Here is a 25000-nt window from a genome sequence, read left to right as displayed (position 1 = left end):
ATAGGAAAGATTCTATATAGCCACATATTTTAAATTCACTTTTGCTTCTAATCTGAAATGATGACTAAAGATAAGGCCAATTGGGTCACTTAATATTTTTGGCTTTTGTTAATATTGATTTTAAACAGGTTTCAATTTCATAAATTTGAAGTCAGAATTAAACACATAAAAGATTATTAATCTCATTAATTCTTAAGCAATAATTGCTATTAAGAGTAACAATCAACTTTTCTCTTTATATAATTTACTAAAAACTACAAAAGCAGATTATGATCATAGGAACAGGCATCACGACATTTTTAAGTAAATCTACGCCTTTCTTAGCAAAAGTGCAAGTATGCACACAGAAAGGCAGCCAGAAGGGAGATATAAAGTGAAGGACGTAGAAACATTAATAATACCTAGTAGTGCTCACCAAGTGTCAGCCACTATTTTAAGGAAACTATATGTATTAACTGATTTAATTTTCACAACAACTCTGTGAGGTGAGTAATTTTATCCCCATTTTATGGATGAGAAAACTGAGGCTCAGAAAGCTGAGCTTGCCCTAGGTCACAAAGCTACTAAGTGGCAGAGCTGGGATACAACCCAGGAAATATGATTCTAGAGCCCGGTTCTTAGCCAATGTTCTAGAAGGAAAGAGATGCTGACCCCAGCTGACCTGATCCACGGCATACACCATCATAGAGTTCCAAGTCCATAGTCTTTTTTCACTTTAATTGCAACACATTCCTACCTGAGTCAACTTCACAATCATTACAGAAGAACAGCTGCTCAAGTTTGAGTATTGTACTTTCAAAATATGACACCAGTATTTAGAAGATGGTCACAGGGAGGCAGTATATTATAGCTAGGGGAACAGACTTAGGTGTCAAACAGACTTTAAGAAGCTGCCACTAGGCAAGCTACTTCTACCCAAGCTTCATAAAACAGAGATAACGGGACTTACCTCCTGGTGTTGTAGTGAAAATTTAACAGGTTAATATTGGTGTTTAACACAGAGCCTCACACATAGTAAGCACTCAAATAAGTGGTTGCTATTATAGTAAGTTAATATAAAATTATTTGAGCCATTCTCAAAACTCTGAATCAGAATTAACAGTGGATTTAGCACATCACAATACTGGTGGTAAATTGAACTGAATCGATTCTTTTATCAAATGTATGTTCTAGGTATTATGCATGATCTTGTTTAATCCTCAGAACAAACCTAAAATTAAAGTGTGTCTATGCCCACTTTTAGATAGTAAATAAGCTTAGAGATTTTACTTGTCTGCTATCCTGACAACAGTAATTAGATGATTAATCAATTAACTAGATGTATCCCACAAAGCAGAATGAAAACCAGTAAGTGAAGAAATTATTTGTAAAACTTTTCTCTCTCTCAAATTGAGGAACTGAAAAGTTCCTGGACTGAAGTTCACTTTGTTTAGTGTTCGCTATAATTAGAGTGAAGCTACACCCAAAGAGAGTAGTTAGAATAGAGATGCTAAAGAGGAAAAATACTGCCCCCCAATACATCCCCCATGTCCAGCATGTACCAGGTGCTTCTGCTACTTCCATCAGAGCCATCAAGGAAAACAGCAGGGGCCAGGGTTAGGATAGGAGCTATCCAAGCGGACAGTCCAAGAGAAGAAGCTGGCCAGAACTCTGCCCTCAGGGGCTGGGGCTCCAGCTAGAGGGAGGTGAGACTGTGGTACTTAAAAAGTAGATTTACCTCAAATTAGCCTTACCTTCACCCAAACATCCTGTAGAGGTCAGTTTCTGTTCTAGTCAGAGAAACATACAGAAAAAGAGAAAATACATTTTATTAGTCTTTCACTGACCTCCTCCCTGGACCTTGACCTACTGCTATTCCGTAAATTAGAAATGCCTTAGTTACACAAAACAAAAGTACCTCCTGCTGAAGTAGGACACTGCTTCTTCTTTCCCTCTTAATGCAAGTAAAAAGGTTGTCATTTGCTTAATATCCACTGTGTATAGGAAAAAAAATATTTATCAGTCTCATTTAAAGAACATGATTCAGCACTGATTACTTTATTCCACAATGACTGAAAAAAGAAGCTTTAAGTGAAAGAACAGAATTTCCTATTGCATTGGCCAACATACGAGCCAATATGGAGGATGTGGCAGATATAAAGTAATCATATATAAAACTTAATGCAAGCTCAATGATAAGGGTTCTGCTTACACAAGTGTGGAAAGAAGTGGAAAACAATCGACCCACATGTCAGCAAGAAATATAATTGAAAATATATTTATATTATCCCAAGAACATATATGACATTGTGTTCCACTATCCATTACCGGGCAGCACCCACTCTAACCATTTCTTCCATGTTTAGACTATATGACCTCTCTAGATAACTCGTTCCAACTTTTAACAATTGTCATATAAAGGTAAGTAAGCCTTTTTAAACTAACTTCATTCACTCACATGATATGACTGAAAGACCCAGAATGATGAGAAGCTCAACCAAGTTACTCCATAGACCCTGTTGATGGGATGGTGATTTCAGTGTATTTCCCTTCTCTCTGACCTTAGTGGAGATAGCAGAAATGCTTAGACAGAAACACTGGCAAAAGGGTTAGAGATGAGAGCAAGCTGATAAGGGACAAATGCAGAGTAGAACTGAGGAAGACAATAACGTGAAATGACTCACTGTGCCCGAGGACAGTGTGATCTATTTTAGAAGAGAGCCAGTCACCAACAAAATGTGAATTGTAAAACAGAACTTGCTAAAGCATACACTCAGAAAATCTACTGCTTCTCTGCTTTCCTACTCAATTTCATTCAAAAAACTCCCAAGTCAATCAATCTCTCTTTCTAACCCTGACCTCTCCAAGAGTTCCGATTCCACTCATATAACTATATAATTGTATTGGGTGGTGAGATGGAATATTCTTTCCCTATGATCCACTCTGTCCTTTCTTCATGGCTTTCCTGCTAGTACAGAAGGCATCTTTAGTAAGACCTAGAGAAAAGAACCATCATGGGCTGCCATAGTGACCCCTTGACATTTTAGTATGGGAACTAATCAATATTAACAAGAAAAAAATGTTTATACGTCTTGCAGATTCTCCAGTGTCTTAGTCCAAGAATGTACAGAAAAGACCTGACATTGCCGGTGCAAGAAGGATTTAAAGAACCCTGGGGAAGAAGGTCGGGAACCCAATGGAAAAAGTAAGGTAGGTGATTGGTTAACAACAGGACTCTCTGGTAATGGAACAGAATTGCCTGTTAGCTTTGGCAATAAAAGGTTTAAATTTGGATACCCAGGAAGCACCTCAAACTTTAAATTTCTAAAATTAAACTTCCCCAAGAACCAGCTTCTGCTGACTTCCTTGTTTGTTAAGGGTACACTTGTTCTCTCAAGCTCCAAACATGAGTCATCTTGCCTCATTCCTCACCCACCCTCATCATATCTAATTAAACACCAAGTCGGAACGGTTTTTTGTTCAGCACTTTTTTGCAGCTCTCTGCTGCTTTCTTTTCCCATTGCTTCATCTCTAATTTGGTTTTGACCTCACATTTGGCTCCCTGACTATAGCCCCTTGACTCTTCCAAACAATCCATCTGGCAGGTAGCTTCAGCTTTGAGTTTGGGCTCTGCCTTGATTGGGTCACTATTTTTATCAGAAGTATTTTGTGATTTTCCCCTGTCTGCTATACAAAGATATTCCAAGCTACTTCCAAATGCATCCTAAACTGCCTTTTAGTTTTACCTCCTCCTATTTTTCTGGGTACCAGTCATGCTGACTATAATCCTCCTCCTGGTACCACACGCTACTGCCTTAACTCCTGCCGCTTCCTTTTCCTGTACTACAATCTCCCCAGCCCCAGGACGTTCCAACCACCCGTACACACACACACACACACACACACACACACACACACACACGTTTTGGCATCAGCTCAGATGTCCTCCACACCTTAAGTCTCACATCACATTTCCACAGATCCCCCATCAGAAGTTTTTCCTGTTCTCTCTTAGAGCCTTTATTTGCTGTAATTTGATAGGAAAACATATTGTTTTGTATTGTAATTGTTGTTTTTATTCAAGGATCTTCTTTCCCTGCTAAGGTCTCTGCTCTTGCAAGGAAGGAGTATGTCTAATTTGTCTTCTTATCCCCTCAGTGCCTCAAATAGTCCCCCTCATACCCTCATATACTGAGTGTTCAGGAACAATTTTATGTGAATAAATGCAGGAAAAAATGACTGTTCCAGATATATTGTTTCTAAAAACAGAGGTTTTCAAGCTTTAGAATGACACAGAATTACCTGTGATGCTTGCTCAGATATTCTGATTCAAAAGATATGGTCTGTTATAGAGAACAAACTGGTGGTTACCAGCAGGGAGAGGGAAGTGGGGAGGGACAATATAGAGGTAGGGGACTAAGAGGTTCAAACTATAAGGTATAAAATAAACTCCAAGGATATACTGTACAACACAGGGAATATAGCCAATATTTTATAACTATAAATGGATTATAAACTTTAAAATCTGTGAATCACTATAGTGTACACCTATAACTTACATAATACTGTACAGCAACTATACTTTAACTTTTAAAAAAATATATGATCTGAGACCCAAGAACATATATTTTAAATGTTTTTAAACTAAAACTCCCACCTCTTAGAGTAATGAAAATAAAAACAAAAATAAACAAATGGAACCTAATTAAACTCAAAAGCTTTTGCACAGCAAAGGAAACTATAAACAAGACGAAAAGACAACCCACAGAATGGGAGAAAATATTTGCAAGTGAACCGACCAGCAAGGGATTAATCTCCAAGATATACAAACATCTCATGCAGCTCAATATCAAAAAAAGAAACAGGTTAATCAAAAAAATGGGCAAAAGATCTAAATAGACATTTCTCCAAAGAAGGCATACAGATGGCCAAAAAGCACATGAAAAGATGCTCAACATCACTAATTATTAGAGAAATGCAAATCAAAACTACAATGAGGTATCACCTCACACTGGTCAGAATGGCCATCATCAAAAATTCTACAAACAGTAAATGCTGGAGAGGGTGTGGAGAAAAGGGAACCCTCCTACACTGTTGGTGGGAATGTAAATTGGTACAGCCACTATGGAGAAACAGTATGGAGGTTCCTTAAAAAACTAAATATAGAACTACCATATGATCCAGCAATCCCACTCCTGGGCATATATCCAGAGAAAACCATAATTCGAAAATATACATGCACTCCAATGTTCATTGCAGCACTATTTACAATAGCCAGGTCATGGAAGCAACCTAAATGCCCATCGACAGATGAATGGATAAAGAAGATGTGGTACATATATACAATGGAATGTTACTCAGCCATAAAAAAAGAATGAAATAATGCCATTTGCAGCAACATGGATGGACCTAGAGATTATCAAACTAAGTGAAGTAAGTCAGACAGAGAAAGACAAATATCATATGCTATCACTTATATGTGAAACTAAAAAGATGATACAAATGAACTTATTTACAAAGCAGAAACAGACTCACAGACTTTAAAAACAAACTTATGGTTACCAAAAGAGAAAGGTGGTGGGGGAGGGATAAATTAGGAGTTTGGGATTAACATATACATACTACTACACACAAAATAGATAATCAACAAGGACCTACTGTATAGCACAGGGAACTCTACTCAGTATTCTGTAATAACCAATATGGGAAAGGAATCTGAAAAAGAATGGATGTATATATATATATATGTGTAACTGAAAAAATTTTTAAAATAAAGGGGTAAAATGTTTAAAATAAATAAATAAATAAATAACTCCATTAGCTTCCATGGAAAAAGGTGTTGTGTATGTAGTTCATAGTCTGAGAGTTGAGATAGATTCCACATTAAGCTATCATTCTTTAAAAAAAGAAAAACAAACAAAAAAAACTGCACACCTCAACCTAGCAAAACAATTGATGTTCAATAATAGTAATAACAGGGCTTCCCTGGTGGCTCAGTGGTTAAGAATCCACCTGCCAATGCAGGGGACACAGGTTCAAGCCCTGGTCCAGGAAGATCCCACATGCTATGGAGCAACTAAGCCCGTGCGCTACAACTACTGAGCCTGCACTCTAGAGACAATGAGCTACAACTATGGAGCCCATGTGCCACAACTACTGAAGTCCGTGCTCCACAACCACAGAAGCCACCACAACAAGAAGCCTGGGCACCTCAATGAAGCATAGCCCCCGCTTACCGCAACTAGAGAAAGCTGGCGCACAGCAACAAAGAACCAATGCAACCAAAAATAAATAGATAAATAAATAAATTTATAATAATAGTAATAAAATGATAAGCTGATGTTTAATAATAACATATTAAACACAAATATTATTTGGAGTTAAATTTTATATATTTTTTTTTTAATTTTTTTTTTTTGCGGTACGCGGGCCTCTCACTGTTTTGGCCTCTCCCATTGAGGAGCACAGGCTCCGGACGCGCAGGCTCAGCGGCCATGGCTCACGGGCCCAGCCGCTCCGCGGCATGTGGGATCTTCCCGGACCGGGGCACGAACCCGCGTCCCCTGCATGGGCAGGTGGACTCTCAACCACTGTGCCACCAGGGAAGCCCCTAAATATTATATTTTAAGGATCATTTATTAGGTCAAGTAAATCAAGTAGGATAAAATTTCAGTTGGTAGTTTCTACTGAAAATAGTTTGCATTCCAAGCAAAAAATAGTCCTTGAATATTTACTATAATGCGCTACCAAAAAGTGCACAAAAATAATCTATTCCTTTACAGAAAGGCTTTTGTTTGCAACATAAATTTTTGTGGCTCCCCAAAATTAAAAGAAAAAACTTGTACTTTAAAATTGTACAATAGTAGAGAGTAAAAAGAAAAATGATTTCCCCTAATTTATAATAGAACAGAAACTTGACTTTGCCTATTTGCACTCTGGCCTCATCTTGCTTTTCTGCAACAATTTCCCATCTATGTCAAGTTCACCTGCACTTTGGAACCCTTGCCACAGAGTCAGTCTTCTTTAGGGAAGACTTCCCTGCTCACTAGTTCTTAGGGAAGACACTGTTAGTGCAAGGAGATTAAGTAAACAGAGAAAAATGGAACTTTTCCTTCCATAAGAAGTCCATGAATTCAGAGAAAACTATTTTTTCTATAGAATTTAGAGATGGACAATGTGAATTACATAAAATTTTAAATTTTAATACAGGGAGGATGAAGGGTAAGCTGGGACGAAGTGAGAGAGTGGCATGGACATATATACACTACCAAATGTAAAAGAGATAGCTAGTGGGAAGCAGCTGCATCACACAGGGAGATCAGCCCAGTGCTTTGTGACCACCTAGAGGGGTGGGATAGGGAGAGTGGGAGGGAGACGCAAGAGGGAGGGGATATGGGGATATATGTATACTTACAGTTAATTCACTTTGTTATATAGCAGAAACTAACACACCACTGTAAAGCAATTATACTCCAATAAAGATGCTAAATTTTTTTTTATTTTAGCAATTTAATGTTAATACAACTAACTTTGTGTTCGAAGATTTAGTAACAATTTTTTTTTTTTTTTTTTTGGTAGCACTGTGGGCATGTGGGATCTTAGTTCCCGGACCAGGGACGGAACCCATGCCGCCTTCGGTGGAAGCGCCAAGTCCTAACCATTGGACCGCCAGGGGATTCCCTAGTCACAATATTTTTAATAGCAAAGTAACTATAGACTAAATGTCTAAAAGTAAAAGATTGGTAAAGTAAAATATAATTCATTAATAAATCAGAATAGTATATAATCACTAAAAGTGATGCTGTATAAATGTATTCAGTGAAATAATATAAAAAATTTTGAGAAGCAGGTTAAAAAATACTGTATATAATATTATAACATTTTACAAGACACACATAATCATGGAGGATAAACACTGGAAAGACATTCACCAAAATGTCAATCACGGTTATTTCTGGCTTTGGGGGTTATTGTTGATTTTTTTATTTTGTTCTTAATACCTTATATATTTTATACATCACCTATAATAAATGTAATATTTTTTTACCAGTCAAAAAAGAAAAGAAAAGTCTGGATTCTAGTGATAGCTGGGTCACCTTGAGCAAGTCGCTTAACTCACCCAACTACAGTTAGTTACTTCATCTAAAAAAGTGGGCCAATAATTGTACCAACTTTACAAGGTGAAGTAATAATTAAAATAAATGATATAATAAATGTAAAATTCTTAGCACTGGTACATGAATAAATAGGAGTTTGAAAAGACCAGCTAAAGAGGTTCTATAGGAATTTCAAGTTTTTCCCTCTTTTTTTATTCTTCATCATTTTAACCATCAAGCCAGTCTACCCTTGAGTTCAAACTCTCATAAATCAGATAATTGTTTCAGTAACTTGTGGGGGGTTGTTGAACCAACGAACATAACTATGGCTGTGGCTCAAGTTGATATTTTCCACCAGCTGCGTTACACATTGGTGGTTTCAATAAATTGCCATAATGGTCAACAGGGGAAAGAAAAGAATTATCTTCCAAATCCATACTCTTTGGGAATTCTGCAAAGGAAACACATAATTACTAGAATTTGGCTGGCATATTGAACCTAGTGCATTAAGAAAAGTCATGGGACTTCTAAAGACAGAAAATGGTCCAGACCTCAGGTTTGTATGTCATCAAATAAAAATAAATCTTTTAAGCAAAAGTACTCTAATGAAGCCATGTTTTACTTCTGGGTATACTTTAGTCATTTTAACTGGGAAAAAAATGTACTATTATTCTGTATAATTATTATATTTTCATTTTTATTGGAGGTATGTATCACCATTAATCAGGTAATAATCTGATTGAAAACATTCACAAGTTCAGAGATACACTCATTGCTTCCTTCATTCTTTAACCCAACAAATATTAATTGATCACTTAGTATATGCCATTCACTATGTAGATGCTGAGGACATAAGGAAGGTCTCTTATGAAGCATAAAGCATAATGGGGGAAAATTATTCAAATAAATATATAATTGTAAATTATAAATAAATAAATATATAATTGTAATTGATGCTACAAAAGCAAGGTAATACACTACCAGGTGAAGAATTAGAAACATCAAATTTTTAAGATGCTGAGGGTTCTGTACCCCAGTATAGATATTTCTCTCATTCCCTTCCCCTCTTCTCTCTCTCTCTCTCTCTCTCTCTCTCTCTTTCAATGCCCATCATGGCATATCCATACCCATGCTTTAAATTAGTCAGTTGAAAATGTTACAGATGCATAGTAGTTTTCGGAGGCTGCCATAACAAAACACCTCAGACTGGTGTCTTAAACAAGACAATTTCTTTTTCCCACAGTTTCAGAGGCTGGAAGTCCAAGTTCAAGGTTTGGGCAGGATTGGTTTCCTCTGAGGCCTCCCTCCTTGGCTTGCAGATGGCCACCCTCCTGCAATCTCTTAGCATGGTTTTCCCTCTGTGCGTGTCGCCCCTGGCATTACCTTTTCTTATGAGGACACCAAGTTAGATTAGGACCACACCCTAAAGGCCTCATTTTAAGGTAATCACCTCTTTTAAAAAAACTTATTTTCAAATACAGTTATATTCTGAGGTACTGAGAGATGAGATTTCAACATAAAAATTGGGTGGGGGGGGGACAAAATTCAGCCTACAACAGGGTGTTAGGGGGCAAGGCTACCACATATGGTTGTGTCAGTTATGCATTATACAACAGCAAAATGTGTTACCCACAACACAGTTATCACAAATTTGTGTATTTTTTAATGGAAAATTTTCCTGCAGGAAATTTTATAACTGAAATCTTCTGGGAGGAAGGTTTACCTATTTCTGATTTCCACAGAGGACCTTTGGGCTAGCCTTGTTGCTTTGTGGTAGGAAATCCTTCCACTTGGAGGGAGATCCCCTAGAGTAATTCTCCTAGCCTCTGTGTGTCCCTCCCTCCAGACTCCTCCCTTGAAGAGTGATTTGTTTTGAACAATTAATTTAGGAGCTCCATGAAGGTCACATAACAGAGGCAGTGTGGGGTAGGGTTAAACATCTAGCTTCTAGAATAAGATGACCTGAGCTTATACCCTAGTCCTACCACTGTGTGACTATAGGCCTTATTTAACATATGTGTGCTTAGAATTCCTCATCTCTAAAATAAAAATGATAAATGTACTTACTTTTTAGGGTTGTTGTAGGAATTCAAAAAGACTATAGCTATTTATACAGTGCTTTGTATAAATAAATATATAACAAAAGGCTGCTGTTACTACTTCTGCATAGTTTCGGGATTACCCTTCCAACTCCCTTCGCAAAAGCTGAGGAGGAACAGATGAGGGCCACACTGACAATGATTTGAATGTAGTTCCAAGGCAGCTGCAACTATGCTCCACTACATATCAATGCCAAGCAGAGTTCCTGGCATGGAGAAAATATTCTAGACTTGTCAAATGAATGAAGTTCCTAAAGAAATCAAGGCCAGACTACAGAATTCCAATCTACACTGGAGAGTGGGGCTTTCACCTCGTTAGCCTGTATATCCTCTAAACAGCTTAGTATGATATCTTGCTTCTCGTAGGTATCAAAATACTGACTGGGCTGCTATAAGGTTAACTAAACCTAAGATACATTAATATAGCTTTTTTGGTGGTGGGGGGGGATTTTTCTCCACGATATATATATATATATATATTTTTTTTTTTTTTTTTTTGGGTATGGCCCAGCCGCTCCACGGCATGTGGGATCTTCCCAGACCGGGGCACGAACCCGTGTCCCCTGCATAGGCAGGCAGACTCTCAACCACTGTGCCACCAAGGAAGCCCCTCCATGATATTTTTTTATTAGTTAGCTATTTTATACATATTAGTGTATATATGTCAATCTCAATCTCCCAATTCAACCCACCACCACCAACCCCCGCTTTCCCCCCTTGGTGTCCATACATCTGTTCTCTACATCTGTGTCTATTTCTGCCTTGCAAACTGGTTCATCTGTACCATTTTCCTAGATTCCATATATATGCATTAATAGACGATATCTGTTTTTCTCTTTCTAACTTACTTCACTCTGTATGAGTCTCTAGGTCCACCCATGTCTCTACAAATGACCCAATTTCATTCCTTTTTATGGCTGAGTAATATTCCATTGTATATATGTACCACATCTTTATCCATTCATCTGTCGATGGGCATTTGGGTTGCTTCCATGACCTGGCTATTGTAAATAGTGCTGCAATGAACATTGGGGTGACTGTGTCTTTTTGAATTATGGTTTTCTCTGGATACATGCCCAGTAGTGGGATTGCTGGGTCATATGGTAATTCTATTTTTAGTTTTTTAAGGACCCTCCATACTGTTCTACATAGTAGCTCTATCAATTTACATTCCCACCAACAGTGCAAGAGGGTTCCCTTTTCTCCACAACCTCTCCAACATTTGTTGTTTGTAGATCTTCTGATGATGTCCATTATAACTGGTGTGAGGTGACAACTCATTGTAGTTTTGCTTTGCATTTCTCTAATAATTAGTGATGTTGAGCAGCTTTTCATGTGTCTCTTGGCCATCAGTATGTCTTCTTTGGAGAAATGTCTATTTAGGTCTTCTGCCCATGTTCTGATTGGGTTGTTTGTTTTTTTGATATTGAGCTGCGTGAGCTATTTATATATTTTGGAGATTAATCCGTTGTCCATTGATTTGTTTGCAAATATTTTCTCCCATTCTGAGGGTTGTCTTTTTGTCTTGTTTGTAGTTTCCTTTGCTTTGCAAAAGCTTTTAAGTTTAATTAGGTCCCATTTGTTTATTTTTGTTTTTATTTCCATTACTCTGGGAGGTGGGTCAAAAAAGATCTTGCTGTGAATGTCAGAGTGCTCTCCCTATGTTTTCCTCTACGAGTTTTATAGTGTATAGTCTTACATTTACGTCTTTAATACATTTTGAGTTTATTTTTGTGTACCGTGTTAAGGAGCATTCTAATTTCATTCTTTTACATGTAGCTGTCCAGTTTTCCCAGCACAACTTACTGAAGAGACTGTCTTTTCTCCATGGTGTATCCTTGCCTCCTTTGTCATACATTAGTCAACCATAGCTGCATGGGTTTATCTCTGGGCTTTCTATCCTGTTCCTTTGATCTATATTTCTAATTTTGTGCCAGTACCATATTGTCTTGATTACTGTAGCTTTGTACTATGGTGTGAAGTCAGGGAGTCTGATTCCTCCAGCTCCATTTTTAATTTTTTTTCCCCTCAAGACTGCTTTGGCTATGCAGGGTCTTTTGTGCCGCCATACAAATTTTAAGATGTTTTGTTCCAGTTCTGTAAAAAATGCCATTGGTAATTTGATAGAGATTGCATTGAATCTGTAGATTGCTCTGGGTAGTATAGTCATTTTCACAATATTGAGCCTTCCAATCCAAGAACATGGTATATCTCTCCATCTGTTTGTGTCATCTTTGATTTCTTTCATCAGTGTCTTATAGTTTTCTGCATACAGGTCTTTTACCTTCTTAAGTAGGCTTATTCCTAGGTATTTTATTCTTTTTGTTGCAGTGGTGAATGGGATTGTTTCCTTAATTTCACTTTCTGATCTTTCGTTGTTAGTGTATAGGAATGCAAGAGATTTCCGTGCATTAATTTTGTATCCTGCAAATTCACTGATTAGCTCTAGTAGTTTTCTGGTGGCATCTTTAGGATTCTCTATGTAGAGTATCATGTCACCTGCAAACAGTGACAGTTTTACTTCTTTTTTTCCAATTTGGATTCCTTTTCTTTCTTTTTCTTCTCTGATTGCCGTGGTTAGGACTTCCAAAACTATGTTGAATAATAGTGGTGAGAGTGGACATCCTTGTCTTGTTCCTGATCTTAGAGGAAATGCTTTCCATTTTTCACCATTGAGAATGATGTTTGCTGTGGGTTTGTCATATACGGCCTTTATTATGTTGAGGTAGGTTCCCTCTATGCCCACTTTCTGGAGAGTTTTTATCATAAATGGTTGTTGAATTTTTCTTTTTGTCTTGTTTGTAGTTTCCTTTGCTTTGCAAAAGCTTTTAAGTTTAATTAGGTCCCATTTGTTTATTTTTGTTTTTATTTCCATTACTCTGGGAGGTGGGTCAAAAAAGATCTTGCTGTGAATGTCAGAGTGCTCTCCCTATGTTTTCCTCTACGAGTTTTATAGTGTATAGTCTTACATTTACGTCTTTAATACATTTTGAGTTTATTTTTGTGTACCGTGTTAAGGAGCATTCTAATTTCATTCTTTTACATGTAGCTGTCCAGTTTTCCCAGCACAACTTACTGAAGAGACTGTCTTTTCTCCATGGTGTATCCTTGCCTCCTTTGTCATACATTAGTCAACCATAGCTGCATGGGTTTATCTCTGGGCTTTCTATCCTGTTCCTTTGATCTATATTTCTAATTTTGTGCCAGTACCATATTGTCTTGATTACTGTAGCTTTGTACTATGGTGTGAAGTCAGGGAGTCTGATTCCTCCAGCTCCATTTTTAATTTTTTTTCCCCTCAAGACTGCTTTGGCTATGCAGGGTCTTTTGTGCCGCCATACAAATTTTAAGATGTTTTGTTCCAGTTCTGTAAAAAATGCCATTGGTAATTTGATAGAGATTGCATTGAATCTGTAGATTGCTCTGGGTAGTATAGTCATTTTCACAATATTGAGCCTTCCAATCCAAGAACATGGTATATCTCTCCATCTGTTTGTGTCATCTTTGATTTCTTTCATCAGTGTCTTATAGTTTTCTGCATACAGGTCTTTTACCTTCTTAAGTAGGCTTATTCCTAGGTATTTTATTCTTTTTGTTGCAGTGGTGAATGGGATTGTTTCCTTAATTTCACTTTCTGATCTTTCGTTGTTAGTGTATAGGAATGCAAGAGATTTCCGTGCATTAATTTTGTATCCTGCAAATTCACTGATTAGCTCTAGTAGTTTTCTGGTGGCATCTTTAGGATTCTCTATGTAGAGTATCATGTCACCTGCAAACAGTGACAGTTTTACTTCTTCTTTTCCAATTTGGATTCCTTTTCTTTCTTTTTCTTCTCTGATTGCCGTGGTTAGGACTTCCAAAACTATGTTGAATAATAGTGGTGAGAGTGGACATCCTTGTCTTGTTCCTGATCTTAGAGGAAATGCTTTCCATTTTTCACCATTGAGAATGATGTTTGCTGTGGGTTTGTCATATACGGCCTTTATTATGTTGAGGTAGGTTCCCTCTATGCCCACTTTCTGGAGAGTTTTTATCATAAATGGTTGTTGAATTTTGTCAAAAGCTTTTTCTGCATCTATTGAGATGATCATGTGGTTTTTATTCTTCAACTTGTTAATATGGTGTATCACATTGATTGATTTGTGTATATTGAAGAATCCTTGCATCCCTGGGATAAATCCCACTTGATCATGGTGCATGATCCTTTTAATGTGTTGTTGGCTTATGTCTGCTTGTACATTGTTGAGGATTTTTGCATCTATATTCATCAGTGATATTGGTCTGTAATTTTCTTTTTTTGTAGTATTTTTGCCTGGTTTTGGTATCAGGTGGTCTTGTAGAATGAGATTGGGAGTGTTCCTTCCTCTGCAATTTTTTGGAAGAGTTTAAGAAGGATGGGTGTTAGCTCTTCTCTAAATGTTTGATAGAATTCACCTGTGAAGCCATCTGGTCCTGGACTTTTGTTTGCTGGAAGATTTTTAATCACAGTTTCATTACTTGTGTTTGGCCTGTTCATATTTTCCATTTCTTCCTGGTTCAGTCTTGGAAGGTTATACCTTTCTAAGACTTGGTCCATTTCTTCCAGGTTTTCCATTTTATTGGCATAGAGTTGCTTGTAGTAGTCTCTTACATTAATATAGTTTTTAACACTGTTCCTTTCCTGGGTAATTTTTCCTTAAGAGGAGAAGGGCTCCTTGATTCTGGAGATGGATGGTGTTGATGGTCGCACAACAGTGTGAACGCACTTAATGCTGCCAAACTGAGTGAACTGCACCCTTAAAAATAATTAAAATTGTATATTTCATGTTACGTAGATTTTGCCACAATTTTTTTTTAAATGTCCATATTTTTACCACATTTTTGCCATGGTAAGAAGAAAGGGAAGTTGTGCTACTGAAACACAAGGTTGTTTTGAGAATGGAGTGAGATGCCAGAGTGCCTGGCACAGGGCAGAAGCTCGATAAAGTTAGTTCCCTTTTCCAATAGTGCTAGATCATAGCTGCCCCTGATTGTGACAAGTCACCCAGAATGCCTGCAGTTCCTATTGCCAGATAAAAAGTTTCCTCTGGGGGAAAAAAATCTCTAACTCTTGTAGTGCTTCATGTCCTGATACTGCAGATGGCAGAGACAGCAGCTCTGGAAGAAACCCTACAGCTTGGTCTCTATTATAATCAATTCTAATCACAAATTACAAAGTATCAAAGGAAATGCTTGAGACTATTAAAAGAAGATATGCCATTTACTATCCATTTTGGATAGGCATCTGTAACATTTGTTTCAAAATAACGATTTTTTTTTCAATTACAGCTCTAGTGAGTTTATATGCCTCATTATAAAGTAATTCTGTAGGAGTTGAGGGATTAGAAAGTAAAGTCATTAACTCTTTCTTCAGAGAAAAACCACAATAACCCACAAAGAAAGAATGAAAGATATAAATAAGAATTTCATATTTAATAGACAGCCAATATTTTATTTTAAAAGATATATTTCTATTCACCTACTAATCAGTCTCCTTGAATTTGACTATTTTTTTTAAATCAATGTATTCTTGACTGAGTTTAAATAAATCAAGACATATTCCTGAGAACTTGGCAAGAGCATCAATGATTTTACATCTGGCATCACACACCAGCTGCATGTTGAGGGAATGAAAGTTTCTCTGTTTCTTTACCTTGCTTCATTAGTGAATATGTGGTGATGCGTGCATTACCACGTGTGTGCAGGCTCAGCTCCCCATATGGAGAGGCATCCAGCAATGTCACAAAACCCATGCATCATTTGCTATGATGCTGAACTTTCAAAAATAATAAGATGATACTTTCTGGAAATATTTTTATCTATAAATGAACATATGTTTCTTACCAATAGAGCTATATGCTTAATACATATTGGTAGAACCTGTTGCAAAAGTCTAATGGAGAAATACTTTAGCTGTCACAGTTGAACATATGTACGTATGGTATCCATCTTCAAGTCATCATACAGCAAAAAACAATAATTTCCTTGCCAAATCTGTGTCCAACACATTCTCTACTTAGTTCTTGACAACTATACTACTTACTGTAAAAATATCTGCACTGTGAGCTGTATGGTTATCTAATTAAAGAAATCTTTACAATGTCCTCAGTCTCTACAGGTATTTATTTGCCTTCTATTTGCACATTGTATGTTGAACAAACATGTCTTTGTATTAGTTATACGCTGTGTAACAAGTTACCCCCAAAACGTAATGGCTTAAAACACAATAATAACTTCCTATCTCAAGGTTCCAGTGGGTCAGGAAATCAGAAGTGGCTTGGCTGGGCAGTTACAGCTCAAGATCTCTCATGAGGTTGCAGTTTAGGTGCCAGCACTGTTAGCATTTTATGATTTGACTGCAGCGGGAGGATCTGCTTCCAAGGTGATTCACTCAGGTGACTGGCAAGTTGGTGTTAACCCTTTTGACAAGAGGTATCAGTCCCTTTGATGTGAAACTCTAGAAAGCTCCTTGAATGTCCTCATGACATGAGAGCTGGATTCCCCAATGCCTGATCCAAGAGCACAAGGCAGAAGAGGCACAGTTTTTTACAACCTACCTTTGGGAGTCACACGCCATCACTTCTGCCATATGCTAACGGTCACACAAACCAAACCCAGCTTAATATGGGAGGGGACTACACAAGGGCTTCAATACCAGAGGTGAGGCTATTTGAGGGCCATCTTGAAGGATGGTTACCACACTCAAATTTTATTTTCAAATTTTTAAGCTTCCATTGTACATACACTTTTATTTGGTTGAAATCTGATTTTGCACATGTTCACTTTTCTGTCTTGGCTGAGCATTAAAATGGCATAAAGGTAAAAATAGAGGTTCTCAACCATAATAATTTAATCAATCTAAAAATTACAAGCATATCCACATTTACCTGATGAAAAAAATGTATCTGATCTAAAAGCAAAGCTATTTGTAATCCACTGAAAGCACTTACCTAATAACAAAAACAAAAATCACTTTGAGTCATTGGTTAAAATTATAGATAAGGAAACTAATAACTTGGAGAGATTTTGCTGTTTTATCTTATTCAATATTCCGAGGCAATATCAATCATTAATCTCAAAGTATATTTAAATTTTTAAAAAAAGCTTCTGCATATGTCTGATCTTCTGAAAGCTTTTAATTAATGACACATTAAGGGAAGAGAATGATCTTTATGGGCTTTTTAATCAATAAACAGGAAATATTCATGCAGAACTTATTGCTAAGTTATTTACAAAATCTCTACCTTGGTACCCAGCCTCATCATGCTCAAATATGTCTGAGCACCTGTTGCTTTAAGATACGCTAGGACATAAAAAAAACTAAGCCAAGGCCTTTGCCTTCAAGGTACTTACATATGGTTAGGTTGATAAGGCAGTTTAACACATACTTTAATACTAGACATCTTGCAATAAGTTTCATAAGAGAAGGGAAAAGTGCACTATGAGTTAGAAGAGAGAGAAATCAATTCTGCTTGGCAAACCCAGCAAAGCATTAGGGAATATTGGCATTGGAGCTGACTTTTTAAGGATGAGTAGATTTTAACATTGGGAGATTATAGGGTGGTTATTACAATGAAAGGAGAACAAAATCAAAATGTAAATACAAGGAAATCATGACGCTACTAACACACATCAAACCTTGTCCAAAGTAGGAACACCCTCCTATCACCTCCATATTTCAGGGTAAGAGACCAGGTAGATTCTGCTCCTCAAATGATTATGTCCTTCTCCTCTTCCATCCTTCATCCAGTGCAACCTTGTCATTACCTTCTACTGGCTTTTTGGTTCGAATTTTCTGAGGCTGGTTTTCCTGCCAGTCCATTAGTACTATAATTTATACTATATACTCTCAGTGAGTTCTTTTCTGTTTTCTTTCCTGTTTTAATTAATCAGTGAGGGTTTCTCTACAGGATTTACATTTTAAACTCTTCTGATACAGCTAGTGTGTCAGATTGTATTTTTCAACATGGCAACAAAAATAGCCTGAGCTGAAGTCCCAGCCCTAGCCACCATCTGACTGCCATCGCAAGATTGATCTCAAGTGAGAAATGCCTAACTGAGCCCAGTCTACCCCACCACCACAGGAGGTAATAATGAACAGATTGTTGTTGTTTTAAGCCATTATGCCTTGGAGTGATTTGTTTCCTAACAGTAGATAGTTAAGAAGGATTCTGGCTCCCGGAACTGGGATGCTGTCGTTAACAAAATCCTAAGACATGCAGCATTGTCTTTGGGACCAGGTTGTGAGCAGAAAATGGAAGAACACTGAGGAGACTGTTGGTGGAAAGCTAAAGAACTTCCATGAACGCGTTAGTGGCACCTGAGGGCCTTAAGGAGGCTGCCAGCAAGGGCTCAAGCAAAGTAAGGCCAATGTCACCGGAAGCAAGAGGAAAAGGTGCACTTGTCATGAAGAGGCGCAAAGTTTGGCAACACTGTCGCCTATGGTAAAGTGAAAAATGCAAAATGTACCTAATGAACTAGAAGATCTAGCTAAGGAGATTTTCAGGCAGGATACTGAAATTGCCACCTGGTTCCTTCTCCCTGCCAGTGATAAAATGCAAAAGGAAAGAGCTAAAGAATGAACTGTTAATATAGAGGCGCCAAGACTTGCTGGGTTTGAAAATAAAACGATTTCTTACTCCCAGCCTCTCTAGACAGCAAATGATTCTAAAATTAAAAGTAGCTTCTGGGCAGAGATGAAATCCAGTGCGCTATCAGGAAAACACGGTCTAAAAATGAAACCGAGGGCACGACTAAAATGCTTTGTTAGGATTTTAGAAATATCTAAAATAGTACCTCATAGACCCCTTCAATCAGACCCAAATCTTTTCAAGGCTCTTGAGAGCATGCCTTGAAGATCCACTCAGTTGAATAATTGGGCCTATCGGAATCTTAAGGATGTCGTCCTACACCAGTGTCACACAAGCTCTGGTAAAGAAGAGTTTCGCTTGAAGAAATAGGATTATTACGTTTAAAGACACACAAACTCACAGTGTTTTATTAAGAGAATTATTCTGGTGGAACCACTGCCATCTTAGAACAAAAAGAACAGATTAATACTAAATAAAAAGAGGACTTTGAACCCCTACTATTTTATAGGCAGGAAGCAGGCTGAGAAGGCTTCTCAATTGCAAACTCAAGTTTTCTTATTGGAAAAAAAATTTTTTTAAAGGATGACTCAGGGCAGAACCAAGAGCACAGAAGGTGGATGGAGCCAGGAGCCAAGCAGGTGTACTGACTCAGGAAACAAGCTGTAAATCAGTGGCTGTCCCTCTTGTTTTAGCCTTGGGGCACTATCCAACAGCTGTATGTTGGGGTGCGGGAGGAAGGAAGTCTGTCACTTTAGTTCATAGGTCTACAAACTGAGAGGAATGGGACTCAAGGAGATGTACCCGAGGAAACACATTCAAGAAGCTGCACCTGTACCTGAGCCTCACTTCCATGACAAGATCCTGGACTTTGAGCAAATGCCATCAAAGAGTGTGACTCAGTGGAAGGGGACAGAATAAGTGTATTTTGCACAAGGGAGGAATTTAAATTATTATGGCCAAAGGGTTGACTGCAACTGATAGTACTCTCCAGCATGACCACCATGAGACCTCCCATTACCAATTCTCTTACAATGTGACCTTGAGAGCTCACTTCTCCCGCTGAGAGGGTACATGTTCCCTTCTCCTTAAATCTGGCAAGGTCTATGATTATGGCAGAAGTGATTCGATTTCAGAGCACAGGCTATAAAAGGTGATACTGTTTCCACCTGGGCCCCTTGGGATACTCCCTCTTGGAATCAGTCACCACAGCAGGAGGAAGAGGAAAGACCTCACTGAGAACCACATGAAGGTGTTCTGGTCAACAGCCCCAGCTGAGGTGACAGCCAAGAGCCAGCATCAACCTCCAGACACATGAGGGAGTGAGTTTGGAGATGACCTAGCCCCAGTCACTATCTGACCACTACTAAATGGACATCCCAAGTAAGAACCACCTAGCTGAGCCCAACTACCCCAGAATCATGAGAGAGAAAACTAAAATTATTCCTGTTCTTTTAAGTCACTAAATTTTGGAACAATTTAATACATAGCAATAGAAAACTAGAAGTTACCTATTAAAATCATTTTTTAATGTCAGGAAGATTAAGTTAATATTAGAAACTTGTTTTTTCTTCCCTATAAGCATGTTTTTAAGGTAATGTCTTTCTTGTACAAACTTAAAAGTTTGCTTTTAAGGTGATGTCTTTCCCACATAAAATAAAAGTTTATGAAGTCTGTTGTAGTGAATACGTGTTGCTCTTTGTCTTGTACCCTATCCTCCAGTTCAGGTAGGTTTGTGAGTGGTTCCCATGATTCAGGGAGTGCCAAGCAGCTGACCCACCATGCTGAGATAGTCTATCTTGAGAATGAACTGCTATGAATAGGTAAAAGTTAGGTTGCTATAACAAAGAGGCTCCAAAACACAGTTAGAGAAACAAAGAATTATTTTGCTCTCATGTAACAGTTCAGAAGTGCACATTCCGGGGTTGGCAAAGTGACTCTGCTGTACAAGGTTATCCAAGGATGCAGTCGTTTCATGCTCTTCCTCTATCATCTCCTAGGGTTATCTTCACCTGCATGGTCAACACTACTCACTAGTACTGTATTCACATTGTCACTTGTAGGAAGGGGCAAAGAGCAGTGAAAGGCAAGAAGCTTCCTTTTTTAAATAGATTCCAAAACTTCCACCCACTAATTCCGCTATCTTCCCATTGGCCAAAACTTAGAGCCACCCCTAGCTACAAGGAAGGCTAGGAAACATAGACTCTAGCTGAGCAGATATATATTCAGTTTTGGCACACAGACTCTAAGATGGCCCTATGATCCATTTTTCCTGGTTATTCACACCCTTGTATAATCCCCTCTGCTTGACGGTGGGCAGAACCTGTTTCTAACCAATAAAATATGGTAACAGTAATGGGATGCATGTGATTACGTATATGTGATTAGTTTACTTAATATGGGAATGTCCATGATGCTAGGAGACTCTCCCTTGCTGGCTTCGAAGAAGCCAGCTTCCATGTTGTGAGCTACTGTATAGAGAGGGCCATATAACAAGGAAGTGAGGGCAGTCTCTGTCCAACAGCCAGCAAGGAAGTGAATGCTGCCAACAGCTATGAAATCTGATATGTCAGAACACAGAGAGTAGTTCCATCCGTGCAAGAGAGCAACAACAACATTGATACCAGAAGGCAAACTTAAGGCCTTTAGTGAAAGAACAATCACAGGGAACCAACCACTCAATCTGCCTGCCCAGCTCAAGTCATGGAGGTCAAATGACAATTAGCACATGAGCATACAACCCATGTAAAGGAGTGACAGTATGATTCGGACGCTGAACAGCACCAGAGTAACTGAGCCTGCGTTACCATTACACAGTAGGAACAGACCTGCAAATCTGACTCCCCGGAACAAAGACTGGATGAGCAATGTTAATGTTTCCCCAGAGACTCTCTTCTGTTTCCTGGGTAAGCTGACCAACCTTTCTGATTGATGCATTCTTTCCTGGCTATTCTTGCAAAGCAAATTTGCCAGGCAAGGCCAATAGGGACAGTTATGCGGATTATATGGATTACACAGTGTACGATGACCACAACCAACATCATCAACATTCATATGGATTTCATATATTTGTATATTATTATGACATTCATCCAACCAGGTGGAAGTCGCGTTCTGAGGAAGGTGTATGTCTTGTAGTAAATTACATAAAACTCTGTCTGGACTACTGGCATTCCTTGATTTATAGATGAATCATTCCAACTTCTGCTTCCATAGTCACATGACATTCTCTTGTGTCTGTGTCTGTGTCCTAATTTCCCTCCTCTTATAAGAACACCAGTCATTTGATCAGGGCCCACCCTAAACCAGTATGACCTCATTTAACTCGATTATATCTGCAAAGAACCTACTTCCAAATAATGTCACATTCACAGATACCAACAAGAGTAAGGATTTGAACATCTTTGTAGGGACACAATTCAACCCATAACAATATTAAGTCTTTATGTTCCTCCATGGACAATATAATCTAGTTTACCTAAAGAGAGTATATTCTTGTTATCAATAGGACTTTCACCTAACACTCAGCAAAATAATATTCCCGATTGATGGTGCTAAAAAATTTACCCACTTCATAGGCCCTGAACTATTTTTTTGTTTGTTTTTAACTGTCTAGTTCTCTGAAGCTTCTGAGTTTGCAACCTAGAGTCCATTTTTTGTAGGCTGGAATCACTCACATTTGTAAGGTGGCTACGTATGTATCTATATGTCCTCTTTTGTATTGTTCTTTAAATTTAACACTCAAAGAATAAATTTTATTTCAAACTTCTTAAAGGAAGTTACCACATAATAACTGCCACATACTGACAACAAGAGCTTTGTGTTGCTTTTAGATTAATATACAATGTTTCGGTGAGTGGAAGTTAATAGAGATGCAGATTTTACTACATTATGGAACAAATTTCTAACCATTAAAGTAATCTGAACATGGAATGGGGACTGGTCTAAAGTACTGAGTAGGCTTCTCCTGTAGGTGTTTATTCAGAGGATCAATAATTGCTATATCAAAGACTATATATTAGAGAGTGAACAGTGGCCGGCACTTAGTAAATGCTCAATAAATAACAGATGAAGCAATGATAGAGAGAAGGTTCTTCTGAGGGATCTCATCCAAATCCAAGATTCTGTCATTTTACCAGGGGTCCATTTAGAAGAAAGTCATTTAGTATCCCTAACGTTTGGGCACTTTGTATTTTTATTGATAATATTATTATTACTAACAATAATAGCTGCCAACCATTGAAAACTCATATTTCTAAGGCTTTATGCTAAGTGCCTCATGTTGTCTCATGCAAATACTTACATGAGTTAAGTATTATTATTCCACTTTACAGGTGAGGAAACTGAGGTTCACACTCTTTACATGGTATATGTAAGATCAATAAGCAGTAGGACACTTCACCATCTCCCCTGGGACACAGAAATGACTGACCAGAGGACAGGTACTTGGGGCTGTACTATAGGAGCGATTCTCAAAATGTGGTTCCCAGGCCAGTATGTCATTTTCACCTGGGAACTTATTTGATAAGCAAACACTGCAGCCCCATTGCTGACCTACTGAACCAAAACCTCTGGGACTGAGGCCCAGTAATCTGTATTTTAATAAACCTCCAGGTGACTCTGATATATGCACAAGTTTGCAAACCACTGTGCTAGGGAATAGGATTTCGTTCGTGCCAGCATTTCACCTCAGGAGGTACCTGTCCCCTGATACAAGTAACAACAAGTTGATTAGAAAGTCACTGTACTGGGAAAGCTAGAGAAAATGATTCATTTCTTCAATACCTACCAAAATGTCACAAAAGAAACAAGGCAAATAATCCATTGAGTGATCATGATTCACCACTCTTGGTAGCATCTATCTGCTATGTATATTGCTGTACAATCCACATTTGTTTTCTGACAGTTTCACTTGTTAACCAAAACCAAGAATACTCACTATAAATGATGTAAAAATAGGACTTAAAATTAGTGAAACTTACCGTATCAGTTTGCAATGAATTTGGCTGAAAACAACCTATGCCTAAGATAAATACATATTATTCACTCCAGTCAGATACTTTAAAGAAAAAAATTTTTTCAAGAATCCAGACTCTGATAATCAGTGGAATATTAAACACTGATGTCCTAAAATGAAAGGTTCATTATTCAAATATACTCATGAATTTGTTTAAAATGTGACAAATCCTACTACCCTTAATGCACTGGTAAATGTACATGCTAATGAGTTGGAAAAATGAAGAAAAAACAGTATACAAGATCACACCCAAATCCATCTGAAGCCATGATGCTTTGTTTCCCAGATTTCAAAACATGAATCTTTAACTTTACATTTCTCCTAACAAATAACCAATGTCCTTATCATTATATCATATAGAATCTATTTTCAAACTTTTTCTTTTCTTTAGAGATTGAGTACAGCAAAACAGGAAGAAGTATGTTAAAACAAACCCTTTTATTGAAGTAAAAGAAATGCAAGGCCTTTCACCATTAGTATTTAGAAGATAATCCCAAGAGGTGGATGAAGAAAGGTAGCTAAGCCATAGATAAAAGCAGGCTCCTGGCCACAGAACTTTACACCAATGTCAATGATGCTGGAGTGATGCCAGAACTCCTCAACCAGCAAACCTGAGTCACACAGGTTTACACAGGGAAAGGGCAGAGGGAGCAGGCTGGGATTCTATTCGCCATAGCTATGGGAGGTGACAGCAGATTTTCTCATCTTCGAGTGCTTAGGATAGTATTTCCTTATTAACACAACGATAACCCAGAGAAGATACTGTGATGATGGGGGTGGGGGGAACACCAGAGGAGCAAATTGTTTCAATTTAGTTCATACAGTTCTCTTTCCAACGTTGCTGGATTCAGAGACACCTAATTATATCACCACATGCTTTGAAAAGAACATTTTTTCACTGCATCTAAAACAAGCATATGGTGAAATATTTTTTCAGGGTTATCTTTTAAATGAAGTGAAGAAGAACTGATGTAGTATATAATACTTCTAATACATAAGAAGCTTGAAGACCTTTGAGATATAAAATCAGAATAGATGGATTAATAATTTTCTTGACATATTTTTGCATGTTTGATTAATTGGTGTCTTGAGACTATGTCATTTTATTTCAAGATTTGAATGTACATGGGTTAATTTCATAATGGATATCATTTTAATTGGATTTGAAATTGGGGTTTATGTCTCTGAGGATCTTGACTGGTC

This window comes from Neophocaena asiaeorientalis, unplaced genomic scaffold (genome assembly GCF_003031525.2).
Source record: "Neophocaena asiaeorientalis asiaeorientalis breed wild unplaced genomic scaffold, Neophocaena_asiaeorientalis_V1.1 scaffold184, whole genome shotgun sequence".
Classification (NCBI taxonomy): domain Eukaryota; kingdom Metazoa; phylum Chordata; class Mammalia; order Artiodactyla; family Phocoenidae; genus Neophocaena; species Neophocaena asiaeorientalis.
This window is presented reverse-complemented; position numbering follows the sequence as displayed.